Raw genomic sequence first — 13,028 nt, 5'->3', positions numbered from 1 at the left:
AGTGTCACGGCCTCACGATTTCCCTGTGACATTCACCGCTGCCCTTTTGGAAGCATTCTCCTTTTCCTCACCGGTGTCACTGTACAGCCCGGGCCCTGGTTGTCTCTGTCCCCACCCCGTGCCCACTGTTCTGGGTGTCCATGCCCGCAGCCCTGCCCGGCAGAGCCCTGCCCACCCTCAGGGTGCCACAGGACGTGGTCTGTGTTTTCCAGGCATCTCCACCCCCGGGGAGCTGAGCGTCCCTGCCGGAGGGGGCCTGACTGTGTTGTGTCCAGACAAGCAGAGCTCTAAGGCGAGGGTGAGATCCTGGTGCCGAGGAACTAAATGGGGGGCCTGTGAGCTCATTGCTAGCACCCGGGACCCTTGGAAAAACCACGACCGTGTGTCCATCAAAGACCATCTGGACAGAGACAAGTTCATTGTGACCATGGAGAATGTCACTGCAGAAGATGCCAACACATACTGGTGTGGGATTGAGACAGAAGGAGTCACGCTGAGGATCCCGGTGACAGTGACTGTTTCCCCAGGTAAGAGTTTTGAAGAGTGGGGTGACCTGGGGGAGCCTGAGGAACAGCCCCCCCTCCAACTCCCGCCTCAGGAAGCCAGGGTGAGCTCAGATCAGAGAGCTGCAACTTGAGGGTTGTTTTTTATTTTATTTTATTTTATTTGTGTGTGTGTGTGTGTGTGTGTGTGTGAGTGTATGTCTGATGTGTGTCCTTCCACCTCCTTCCCTCTGACATTCTCTGACACGCTGGAGAAGCTGGGGTGTGGGAGTCAGAGGTCATGGGTTCTAATCCTGGCTCCCCCACATGTCCGCTGTGTGACCTTGGGCAAGTCACTTAACTTCTCTGAGCCTCAGTTCCCTCATCTGTAAAATGGAGATTAAGACTGTGAGCCCCACGCGGGACAACCTGATCACCTTGTATCCCCCCACCCCCCACTTAGAACAGTGCTTTGCACACAGTAAGTGCTTAACAAATGCCATAATTATTATTATTACCTCATCTGTAAACTGGGGATTAAGACTGTGAGCCCCTCGTGGGACAACCTGAATGCCTTGTATCTACCCCAGTGCTTAGAACAGTGCTTGGCACATAGTAAGCGCTTAACAAGTACCATTTTTCTTATTAATATTATTCCCATCAGCCCCCTGCCCTCCACCCTGCCATATCACCCTCAGCAGGACTGGGAACCCCAGGACCCTCATACTGACCGCCTCCCCAAGTGCCCTTGGCCGTGACTGAGCCCGGTCCGAAGCCCCTGAGATGCTTCATGCATTTGATTCCCTCTGGAGGCCAGCGTGCAGAGCGGGCTCAGTCCATGGGACTCTCACCAGCCCTGGGAAGAGCAGGGAGGTGGGCTAGAGGCTCGGTACCCTCTGAGCTGGGGGAGATTCCAGAGGGACCCTGCCTACAGAACCCGGATCCAGTCTCCAATCCATTTCCCTTAGCTTACTAGGTCTCCGTGCCCAGGATCCCCTCTGCTTGAGCTGCAGTCCTTAGTCTCTCCTTCCTGTTTTGCCCCGTGACTCCAGTTGAGAAGCCCTAGGTCAGGGAGAGGCCCCGGGACCGGATCCCTGGTCCTTCAGTGTCTCTATGACCGGGGTGGGAGATGAACTGGTGTTACGCTGAGGGTCGGAACTGACCTAAGAGTCCATTATATGGGGACCGTTTTTCCAGATAAAAGTCTAGGAAAGGGAGTGTGTGTGTGTGTGTGTGTGTGTGTGTGCTCTGACCCTCACCCTTGCCTCCTCATCCCCATGTTCCATTGACATTCTCCGCTGCCCCCTCTCACCCCCGGTGTCACCGTGCTGGACCCCAAGGAGGCTGCTCAAGTCTTCATCTCCACCATGTGCCCGCTGCCCTGGGTGGCCCTGCCCCCAGCCCTGTCTGGCAGAGCCCTCCCCGCCCCCCCCCCCCCCACCACTGTGTGCCAGTGTATGTGGTCTGTGTTTTCCAGACATCTCTGCCCCCAGGGAGGTGAGCGGTCTGGTCGGAGGAGGCCTGACTGTGGCGTGTCCGTACGAGCAGAGCTCCAGGGCGTGGGTGAAATTCTGGTGCCGAGGAGCTAGCTGGGGGGCCTGTGAGATCGTTGCTACCACCCAAGAGTCTTGGATAAACCCCGGTCGTGTGTCCATCAGTGACCATCTGAACAGTAACACGTTCACGGTGACCATGGAGGAGCTCACTGTGAGAGACGCCGACACGTACTGGTGTGGGATTTCGACAGAGGGGGCCTCACTGGGGGTCCCGATGACAGTGATCGTTCACCCAGGTAAGAGGCCTGGAGTCGGGGCGGTTCCCCGGGGGGTGCTGGCTTCACCCTGGGCTGCGGCTCCGCAGTCTCTGTCTCAGGGGGCCTGGACTGGCTCAGACCTGTCCCTTAAAGCTGCTGCCTGGTCTCTGTGTGTGTGTGTACATCTGTGCACATGCGAGGTGGGGTGGTGTGTGTCCCTTCATCTGCCCCCTGCTTCTTCTGTGCCATCATCTCTGCATCAATGGGCACTGGGCTGGTTGGCTGCCCACTCCCTGCCCCTCAGGAGTCCAGACAGCCCTTCCCTCCCCGCTGAGCTCCCTAGGCTCTCTTAGGGGTATCCCTGAAGGGGTCTTGGTGCATTCGGACCCCTTGATGGTCCAGTGTCCAGTCTGCCTCCAGCCCATGGAATTCACAGCAGCCCCTTGCGAAGCGCATGGCAGTGGGTTGGGAAATTCCGCCCCCAGTCACTGGCCCGGCTGCCCCCTGTCCTGCTATCTCTCTGATCCCAGAGCAACCCTGCTCTCCAGGACTCCTGCCCTGCATCTCCCCATATGCTCTGCCTGGTCACTCCGGCCCCAACCGGGTCCCTTCCTGGGGAGAAGCACGGAGAGTCAGTCCCAGCTCTGCCCACTCTGTCTCCACCGAGCCACAAACCGGGGGCCCCGGGTGCTTGATAGAGATGGAAGAGCCTCTCTGGGACATTTAGGGGTCTTGCTCCCCACCCCCCTCCTTGAGCTGTGCATGTGAGGAGGAGGAGGAGGAGTAGCAGGGGCATAAGCTGTGTACACAATAAGGAGGGCAGAGTGGGGCGCTTAGAGTCCAAACTCCCAGTCCAGGCCCCTGTCTTTCCCTCGGCTCCCCTCAGCCCCCCGACTCCTCCTCTGTTCTGGGGCCCCTCCCAGAGTCATCAATCAAGCCCTCCCTGAAGCCCCGTAGGGCTCGAGGAGGGGCTGTGGGTGAGGCAGGGCAGAGCCAGGGAAGCAGGGAGGGAGAGCTGTGGTCAGATTTGTGTCGTCCATAGCAACAACAACGCAGATGATGATGACCAGAACAGAACCAACGACGGAAGCCAGGACCCCCACCCCCACACAGGGGTCCCAGCGCACCCTCGGGGGTGGTACCGAAGGGTAAGTGTTGCTGCGCACCCCTTTTTCTTCCCAATTCCTGCTGTCTGAGCCTTCTGTCACTGGAGCAGCCCGGGAGGCTGCCCCGGTCTCATTGCTTTGTCTCCACCCAGGGATCAACCCTGAGCCACCATTGCCCATCTGACCCCACTCCGGACACTCGGTGTCTGTGTCCTTCCTGCTGATGGGCTGCCCTCGGCCTCCGGATCCTCAGCTGTCGCTGCGGTTGTCTCCCAGCTTACTCTCTCACTCCGCCTTTCAGTCTATCATTCAGTACCCTGCACTGGGCCCCTCCATCTTGCCAGACACTGTACTGGACACCCTCTGTACAAAGTACTTTCCTCAATTAATATATCATATTTATTAAGTGCTTCTCCTGACTGAGCATCGTACTTAGCCCTTGGGAGAACAATAGTTAGTAGACCCAACCCCTGCCCTCAAGGAGCTTACGGTCTTACAGAACATGACTCTCTTGTTTACCCTTTGCCCCTGGCCTGGAATTCCCACCCCTTCATTTCCAACAGAACATCATCATTCTCCCCACCTTCAAAGCCTTATTAAAATCCCATCTCCTCCAAGAGGCCTTCCCGACTAAGCCCTCATTCCCCCTTCTCCCTATCTCTTCCGTGTCAACCTTGCACTTGGATTTGTACCCTCTATTTATCCCACAGCACTTATGTACACATCCATTTTAATTCATTCATTCATTCATTCAATCGTATTTATTGAGCGCTTACTGTGTGCAGAGCACTGTACTAAGCACTTGGGAAGTCCAAGTTGGCAACATATAGAGACGGTCCCTACCCAACAGTGGGCTCACAGTCTAGAAGGGGACGTCTGTCTGCCCCTCTAGACTGTAAGCTCCTTGCGGGCAGGGAACATTTCTACCGACTCTGGCATGCTATACTCTCCCAGGGACTTAGTATGATGCTCAGTAAATAGTAAGTGCTCAATAAATACGATGGATGGATGGATTGATCGATACTGTTCACCTACTGGGGCAAAGGGTTATTTAATGCACCAACTGTGTGCAGAGCACTGATTTGAGCACTGGAGAGAAGATGCTTAAGAGACCCAGTCCCTGCCCTCAAGGAGCTTCCACTCTTATCACCTTCTTCTGTACCCTGTGCTGCCAACTCGCTCATGCTCTGAGATTTCCTTTTCCAGTTTTGCCTCCCTCTCCTCCTCTCCTCTCCTCCTCCCTCACCACCCCTGCCCTTGCATGGTCTCTGGTATTTGCAGAAAAGGCACAGTTCCTTTGCTTCTGGCTAGCATTCCCCTTCCTCCTTCCCCTCCCATTCCTTTGCTAAGCGCTTTCTACGTATTGAAAGCACTGGGGTAGGTATAAGTCAATTAGTTTGGACACAGTCCCCGTCCCACATGGGGCTCACAGTCTTAAGTGGGAGGGAGAACAGGTACTGAATCCCCATTTTACGGTTAAGGAAACTGAGGCCCAGAGAAGTTAAATGACTTGCCCAAGGTCACACAGCTAACAACTGAGAGACAATTGGCAGAGCTGAGATTAGAACCCAGGTCTTTTGACTCCTAGGCCCGTGCTCTTTTCACTAGGCCACGCTGCTTCCCTTTGGCTCTGTGTTTGAATAGCCAGACCACCATCTATGAGAGTGGGAGCATCATGGGATGTGGGAAAAGTGCCCCAGGCACAAGAAACTGGGAGAGAGGAGAGGAGGAAAACTGGCCCCCATTCTCCCACCCTCAGCCCCAGAGCACTTATGTACATATCTGTAATGTATTTTAAACTCTGTCTCTACCTCTATTCATTCATTCATTCATCCATTCAATCGTATTTATTGAGCACTTACCGTGTGCAGAGCACTGTACTAAGCACTTGGGAAGTACAAGTTGGCAACATACAGAGACGGTCCCTCCCCAACAACGGGCTCACAGTCTAGAAGGGGGAGACAGACCACAAAACAAAACATGTGGACGGGTGTCAAGTCATCGGAATAAATAGAAGTAAAGCTAGATGCACATCATCAACAAAATTAAATAGAATAAATAAAAATATTTTTAATAAATACTAAATTTTAATAAAATTAATAAAATAAATAGAAAAAAATAAATAAATACCTCTAGACTGTAAGCTCCTCCTGGGCAGGGAATGTGTCCACCAACTCAGTTGCATTATAATAATAATTGTGGTATTTGTTGAGAGCTTACTATGTGCTGAACACTGTACTAAACGCTGGCGCAGATATATCAACAAGTCCCACATGGGCACACAGTCTAAGTAGGAGGGAAAACAGGCATTGAATACTCATTTTGCAGATGAGGGAACTGAGGCCCAGAGAAGTGACGTGACTCGCCCAAGTTCGTACAGCAGACAAGTGGCAGAGCCAGGATTAGAACTCAGATCCTCTGACTCTCAGGCCCATGCTCTAGTCCAAGCTGCTTCTTCTCTCCCAAGCACTTAGTACAGTGTCCTGCATAGAGTTAGCCCTTAATAAATACCAGGGATTGATTGATTGGGCAGGGAATGGCTCTACTACCTCTGTTGTGTTATACTCTCCCAAGCACTTGGTACAGTGCTCGCGCGGTAACTGCTCAATAGGTGCCATTGATGATTGGTTGATTAATCAGGGTCTCAATTCCCTTCCAGGCCTCAGGGTAGCACACATATTCCGCTCCTGGTTTCTCTCGTCTTGTCAGTTTTACTGGTTCTGCTGGTGGGACTCTCCTTCCTGGCGTGGAGAATGTTGCTGAGGAGGAGGAAGGGTGAGTGTGTGACCCCAGATTGCGCCACCCTTCATCGTCCCCCGCCGTCCCCAAACCGTCCTCCTTCTGGGCCCCGATCTACCATCTTGGATCTGTGTCCGGAAGGAACGTCGCAGTCTTGGGGTCCCAATGGAGATGGGGTGTCGGGATCCCCCAGGTGAGCCCAACACACCGTCTGCGGTGCCGGCTTGCTCGCTCGGAGCTGCACTCATTGCTTCATGCGGGACCGTTTCCCCTCATGGCTTCCTTATTTCCACATCCCTCCATCCCCTAGCAAGGCCGACATCCCCTGCTGGCGTTAACGCTCCCGCTCTCCAGAACTCAAATCCCACTAGATTTTTCACCTTCCCCCCACTCCCCGCGTTGTCATCTCCCTGGGAAGGCTGTACGGGGACGTGCTCCCATTTTACAGGTTGGAGAGATTGAGGTTCAGAGAGGCTGAGGGAACTGCTCCAACTGCAAGACAGCCAGATGTGCAGGGGGTCAACCGCCTGCCCCTTTGAAAAGGAAATTGCCCAATCCATTATGTCTTCATAGTTCAACCCAACCAGCCTAATTAGTCAGTTAACTGGTGGTGGGAACTTTCTGATGCAACTGAGCGGAATCGCGATGGGCAGAAGCCTTGGAGAAAGGGGTTCTCTTTCCTGTAAGAGCATGGCTTTGATTGAGTCTCCTGACTGGCCGGGGCATGGGCCGGTCTGACTGACTGAGGGCTGGGGTGGGGGCTTCCCCTTTCTTTCAGGCTCCTTTCCCCAGTTTAACTAGAATTTCAGGGGGAACAAATAAAGGAAGTGAAAAACTGCAGTTTTGAATTTTACAATGCTCGGAACCCACTAATTTTGTTTCTTCGAAGAAGGTCCAGTGATCATTAGAGAAGCAGAGTGGCCTAGTGGAAAGAGTCAGTCTGGGAGTCAGGTGACCTGGGCTTTAATCCTGGCTCTGCCCCTTGTCTGCTGTGTGGCCTTGGGCAAGTCACTTCACTTCTCCATGCCTCAGTTTCCTCTTCTGTAAAATGAAGATTCAATACCCGTTCTCCCCCCACATTTAGACTGCGAGGCCAGTGAGGAACAGAGGCTATGTCCGATCTGATTACCCGAGTGCTTAACAAATATTATGATCATTTATTATTAATAATTATAAATATAGTATACAGTATTACGTATTATGTGGTTAATTATTAAAATAGCATTGTTATTTCTACTCCTCCTCCTACTACTACTAATAATAAGATGAAGCAGTATGGCCTAGTTGGAAAGAACACAGGTCTTCTAATCCCAGCTCTGCCACTGACCTACTATTGTGTGACCTTGGGCAAGTCACTTCACTTCTCTGAGCCTCAGTTTCCTCATCTGCAAAATGGAGATTCAATATCTTTTCTCATCCTATTTAGACTGTGAGCCCAGTGAGCAGTAGTGTCTGACCTGATTATCTTGTATCTACACCAGTGCTTAGTGTAGTCCTTGACAGCAAGCACTATGCAAATATTACTATTATTATTATGATTGTTATTATTATTGAGAAGCAGCGTGGCCTAGCGGAAGGAGCATGGGCTTGGAAGTCAAAGGAGTCTAATCCCGGCTCTGCCACTTCACTGCCGTGTGACTCTGGGCAAGTCACTTCACTTCTCTGTGCCTCAGTTCCCTCATCTGTAAAATGGGGAGTCAATGCCTGTTTTCCTTCCTACCTAGAATGTGAGCCCCAGGTCGGACCTGATTATCTTGTATCTATCCCAGTGCTTGGCACATAGAAAGTGCTTAAGAAATATTACTATTATTAATGTTATTATTGTCATTATTGTTATTATTGGGACCAGGAATCACCCACCCTCTCTTCCCAGGACCATTTACCACCACCCCCAGCTAGTCTTCCCTTTCCCCTACCTCACCCTCTCCCACTCTTCCCTTTCCCCTACCTCACCCTCTCCCACTTTTTTCCCCAGCCCTCCCCAACTCTGGAAGGCTGGGACCCCCTCCCCAATTTCACCTTCTCCTGATCTACAGATCAATCAGTGGTAATGTATTGCGTGTTTACTTGGTGCAAAGCACTGAACTAAATGCTCGGGAGGGTACAAAACTTACTAGATATGATCCCCGCCCTCAAGGTGCTTACCATCTAGTGGGAATGAAAATAAATTTCAGTCGAGGGAAGCAACAGTGTTGAAAGATTTGTACATCAGTGCTACAATGGGGAGAGAACCCAAGTGCTTAGGTGACCCAAAAGTGCTGAGGAGGTGTTAAGCGGGGAAATAGGTTGGGGAGAAAAGAAATTAGTCAGGGACACTTTTAATCCCCATTTTACAGACGAGGTAACTGAGACGCAGAGAAGTGTCTTGCCTAAGGTCACACAGCAGACATGTAGCGGAGCCAGGATTCGAACCCAGGTCCGTCTAGTTCCCAGGCCCGTGGTTGTCCCCCCTCTCCCTTCATATCCATTAGACCACTGCTCTCATCATCATCAAACCCCTGCTACAATCACATCTACTCCGGGAATAATAATAATAATTAATAATTATTCTGGTACTTGTTAAGTGTTTACTATATGTCAGGCACTGTACTAAGTGCTGGGGTAGATACAAGATAGGGCTGAGACAAGAAAATCGGGTCATGGGGCTCACAGTCTAAGTAGCAGGGAGAGCGGGTAATGAATCTCCATTTGACAGATGAGGAAACTGAGGCACAGAAAAGTTAAGTGATTTGCCCAAGGTCATACAGCAGGTAAGTGTTGGAGCGTGATTAGAACCCAGGTCTTCCGACTCCCAAGTCTGCGCCCTTTCCGTTAGGCCATGATGTTGTGAAGGTAGATCAGGCAGGATTTGGTGACTCGCTATGTGGGTTGAAAGAGAGAGATGAATCATGGATAATGCCATGTTTGTGGGCTTTGGAGACGGAGAGGATGGTGGTAGTGTCTGCAGTGATTGCAAATGTCAGGGGGAAGACAGAGGTTGCATGGCAAGATGAGGAATTCTGTTTACGATGTTTGTGATGTAGGTGGGACATCCAAGTAGAGATGTTCTGGAGGTAGGAGGAAATGGACTGCAGAGAAGGAGAGAGATCAGAGTTGGAGAGGTGGATTTGGGAATCATCCATGCGGAGATGGTAGTTGCAGCCTTGGGAGCAAATGAGTTTCCCACAGGAGTGGGTGTAGATGGAGAATAGAAGGGGACCCAGAACTGAGCCTTGAGGGACTCCCATAGTTGTGGGGGAGGTGGGAGGGCAGAGGAGGAGCTCATGAAAGAGACTGAGAAGAAACAGCCAGAGAGATATGAGGAGAACCAGGAAAGGACACTGTCAGTGAAGCCAAGGTTGGATAATGTTTCTGGGGGGGGGGGGGGGGGGGTCCACAGCGATGAAGGCAGCAGAGAGGTCGAGGAGAATTAAGATGAAATTCTGTTTTGGACCTGTTAAGTTTGATGTGTCCATGGGACGTCCAAATCAAGATGTCCAGAAAGCAGGAGGAAATGTAAGCCTGTCGAGGAGAGGCTGGAGAAGTAGATTTGTGACTCACCTGTATAGAGATGCTAGTTGAAGCTGTTGGAGTGAATGAGTTCTCCAAGGGAGTGGGTGTAGATGGAGACTAGAACTGAGCCTTGAGAGACCCCAGCACTTGAGGGGTGAGAGCCAAGGAGATGCTGGCGAAAGAAACCATAACAGAGCGTCCAGTATAGGTAACGGGGAGAGAACTGATAGAGTGTCTTCAAGCCTAAGGTGGTTTTCTAGTCCTCTAGACTGTGACCTCATTATAGGCAGGGAATGTGTCCACCAACTCAGTTGTATTGTACTCACCGAGTGCTTAGTACGGTAAGCTTTTAATAAATATGATTTATTGATTGACTAATTGCTCTAGACTGTTGAAGCCGTGTGGCCTAGGGGGTAGAGCACAGGCCCAGGAGTCAGAAGGACCTGGGTTCTAATCCCAGCTCTGCCACTGGTCTGCTGCATTACCTTGGGCAAGTCTCTTAATTTCTCTGTGCCTCAGGTACCTCATCTGTAAAATGGGGATTAATACTGTGAGCCCCATGGGGGGCATGGACTGGTTCCAACCTGATTAGCTTGTATCTATCCCAGCTGTTAGTACAGTGCCTGGCGTAGAGTAAGAACTTAACAAATATCATAAAAAAAACACTGGTTGTGGGCAAGGGACATGTCTACTAACTCTGTTGTACTGTACTGTCCCAAGTGCTTAGCGCAGTGCTCTGCATGCAGGAAGCACTCAATAAATACCATTGATTGATTGCCTAATTCCTCTAGACTGTAAGCTGGTTGTGGGCAGGAAATGTGTCTACCAACTCCGTTGTAGTCTCCCCAGCGCTTAGTACAGTGCTCTGCACACAGTAAGCGCTCAATAAATGCCATCAATGGATTGACTGTCCATTAGCACATCCACAGGTGATTTGAGATTCTACCTGGGCTTTCCTTAGCCGTCCCAAAGTCAGACAACCAGGTGGATGCCCAGTGCCGGGGAGCAATGGAAATGCCATCTTGTCGGAGTGGATAGAAGCTCTCCCCTTTCCCCCGTTGTGAAGTTAGGGCTCACAGCGGCTGCTTTTCTCTCTTGTGGGGACAAGTTTTCTCCACTGGGTAGTGACTTTGCCCCCCACCCCCACAGCATCCGCCATTTGGGTAAGTGATTCTGGCCCCGTAGGGAGCTGTGACCCACGATGAGTCCCAGGGGCTCCCAGACTGCAGGCCCCAGTGGTCCTTATCCGGGATCCCTCCCTCTGGCCCCCACTGAGTCACCCATCCGGGTACCTGATTCTGGCCCCGGAGGGAGTCATGGCCCGGGACGAGTCCCAGGGACTCCCAGACTGACGGGCCCAGTGGTCCTTATCCGGGCTCCCCCTCCCCACCCCTGCCACACAGACTGCCCTGGGGCCCGACCCTACTCTAATGGCTTCATCTCCCCCCATTTCAGCCATGGTAGATTCCGCTCCCGTCCTGCCTCTGGACCAGGTAAGGAGAATGAGGCCAGACCAGGGCCGCTCAGGGGACCCTCAGCAGACAAGGATGGGGAAGTGGGGTCACGGGGAGCAGGGGAAAGACCTTAAAATGGTGTCCCACAGAACGTAGTCAACTGAAGCATTTATTTGTCAACCGTAAAATACCCCCTTCTTCTGCTCCTTTGAAGAGTAAACGGTCTTCCTGGATTTCCTCGCTTAGGTAGTTGGCTTGGATGTTCAGGTTTGGGCATTTGGGTGCCAGACATGGGCCTGAGGAGACCCAGTTGCTTCCTTCAGGAGCTCAGGACTGGAAGGCTGCCCGGGATCCTCGGCCCCCGTAGACGAGATCAGCTTTACGGTTCAGGGCACCGCAGTTAGGCCACGGGCAGGACATGCAAAACCCAAGTGGGGGTTTTGAGTCAGCAGCACAGTCCTCAGCCCTGGCAGATGGTGAGGTGTGGTGGCGGGGTTGGGGGGTGGGGAGGGTGATAGAAGGGTGCATGGGGGTCCAAGTGGGTTTTCTCTTGGAGAAGGAGCAGAGCAGGAAGGAGATGGGCGGTGGAGGGAGGGAAGGAATGGGGTTAGAGGGATTGGGGCCAGCGGAGAAGCAGCGTGGCTCAGTGGAAAGAGCGTGGGCTTTGGAGTCAGAGGTCATGGCTTCAAATCCCGGCTCCGCCACTTGTCTGCTGTGTGACTTTGGGCAAGTCGCTTCACTTCTCTGTGCCTCAGTTACCTCACCTGGAAAATGGGGATGAAGACTGTGAGCCCCCCCGTGGGACAACCTGATCACCTTGTAACCTCCCCCAGCGCTTAGAACAGTGCTTTGCACCTAGTAAACGCTTAATAAACGCCAGCATTATTATTATGTAGAGTGGAGTGGCAACAGTCAGCCCAACGAGGGGGCTGAATCAATCCAGAGAAGGCGACTGTGCTGCCCTCGGACAACCACGCCCTTGCCCGTCACAGCTTGGTCTGCCATCACAGGGCCTGATGCCTCCGGCAGATGAAGTGAGCTATGCAGATGTGGCCATTCACTGGCCAGCAGCCAACAGCCCCTCTCCAAGCCCCAGCAGGACCATGGCGACCTCCGCCTCGCCAGCCTGGAAGAAGAATGTCCACGAGGACGTGGAATATGCCACTGTGGTATGGATTTCTCCCACCTAATTCTGACACCAACGAGGGTCCCCTGGCTTGAGGGGGCAGTTTTTTTTGGAGGGCGTTTCCAGGAAGGGCAGGTCTGGGGGTGGGAAGCAGGCCCAGGGAGACCCAGCAGACTCCAGTGGGGACAGTAGAGTGGGGTGGGGGGAGGTCTAGTTTCTGAAAGGTGGCAGCTGTGGGGAACTTCAGGCTCCAGTGAGGGGATGTGGTTTTGGAGTGACCCAAAGCTCTGACAGGGGAAGCTGGAAGGGACCCCAGGCGCCAGCAAGGGGTTAATGGGGGGGGGGTGATCCCAACTTCTGACAAGGGGTAGCTGGAGAGGACCCCAGGTCCCAGTGAAGGGGCATACTTTGGGGGTAACCCCAGGTTCTGACAGGGGCTGGCCGTAGGGGCCCGTGGGCTCCAGCCTGGGGAAAGGTTTGAGGGTGACCCCAGGGTCTGACAGGGGGCAGCTGGGGAGGACCCCAGGCTTCAGCAGGGGGGGCAGTTTGGGGTTGACCCCATGTTCTGCCAGGGGGCAGCTGGGGGGGGGGACCCCAAGATCCAACAGAGGGCGGCTGGAGTGTGACTCCGGGTTACAGTGGAGGGCCCAGGGAGTTAGATGCAGCTTGGGTGGGAGACCGAGGCGCTCGGTGTGAAGCCCAGCTCAGGGGGCTCCCCTACCTGACCCTTGGGGTGCCCACCTTTGGGGTTGCAGGGGCAAAACAGCTAGGGAGAACTGGGGATTGCCAAGCACTTCACAACAGCCTCTTCCATTGGCCCAGCCTCACTAGCCTCCCAGAGGTCTGGCAGCTGTTCATTCAGTCAGTCAATCGTCT

This window comes from Tachyglossus aculeatus, chromosome X4 (genome assembly GCF_015852505.1).
Source record: "Tachyglossus aculeatus isolate mTacAcu1 chromosome X4, mTacAcu1.pri, whole genome shotgun sequence".
NCBI lineage: Eukaryota > Metazoa > Chordata > Mammalia > Monotremata > Tachyglossidae > Tachyglossus > Tachyglossus aculeatus.
Note: the sequence above shows the minus strand (reverse complement) of the source record.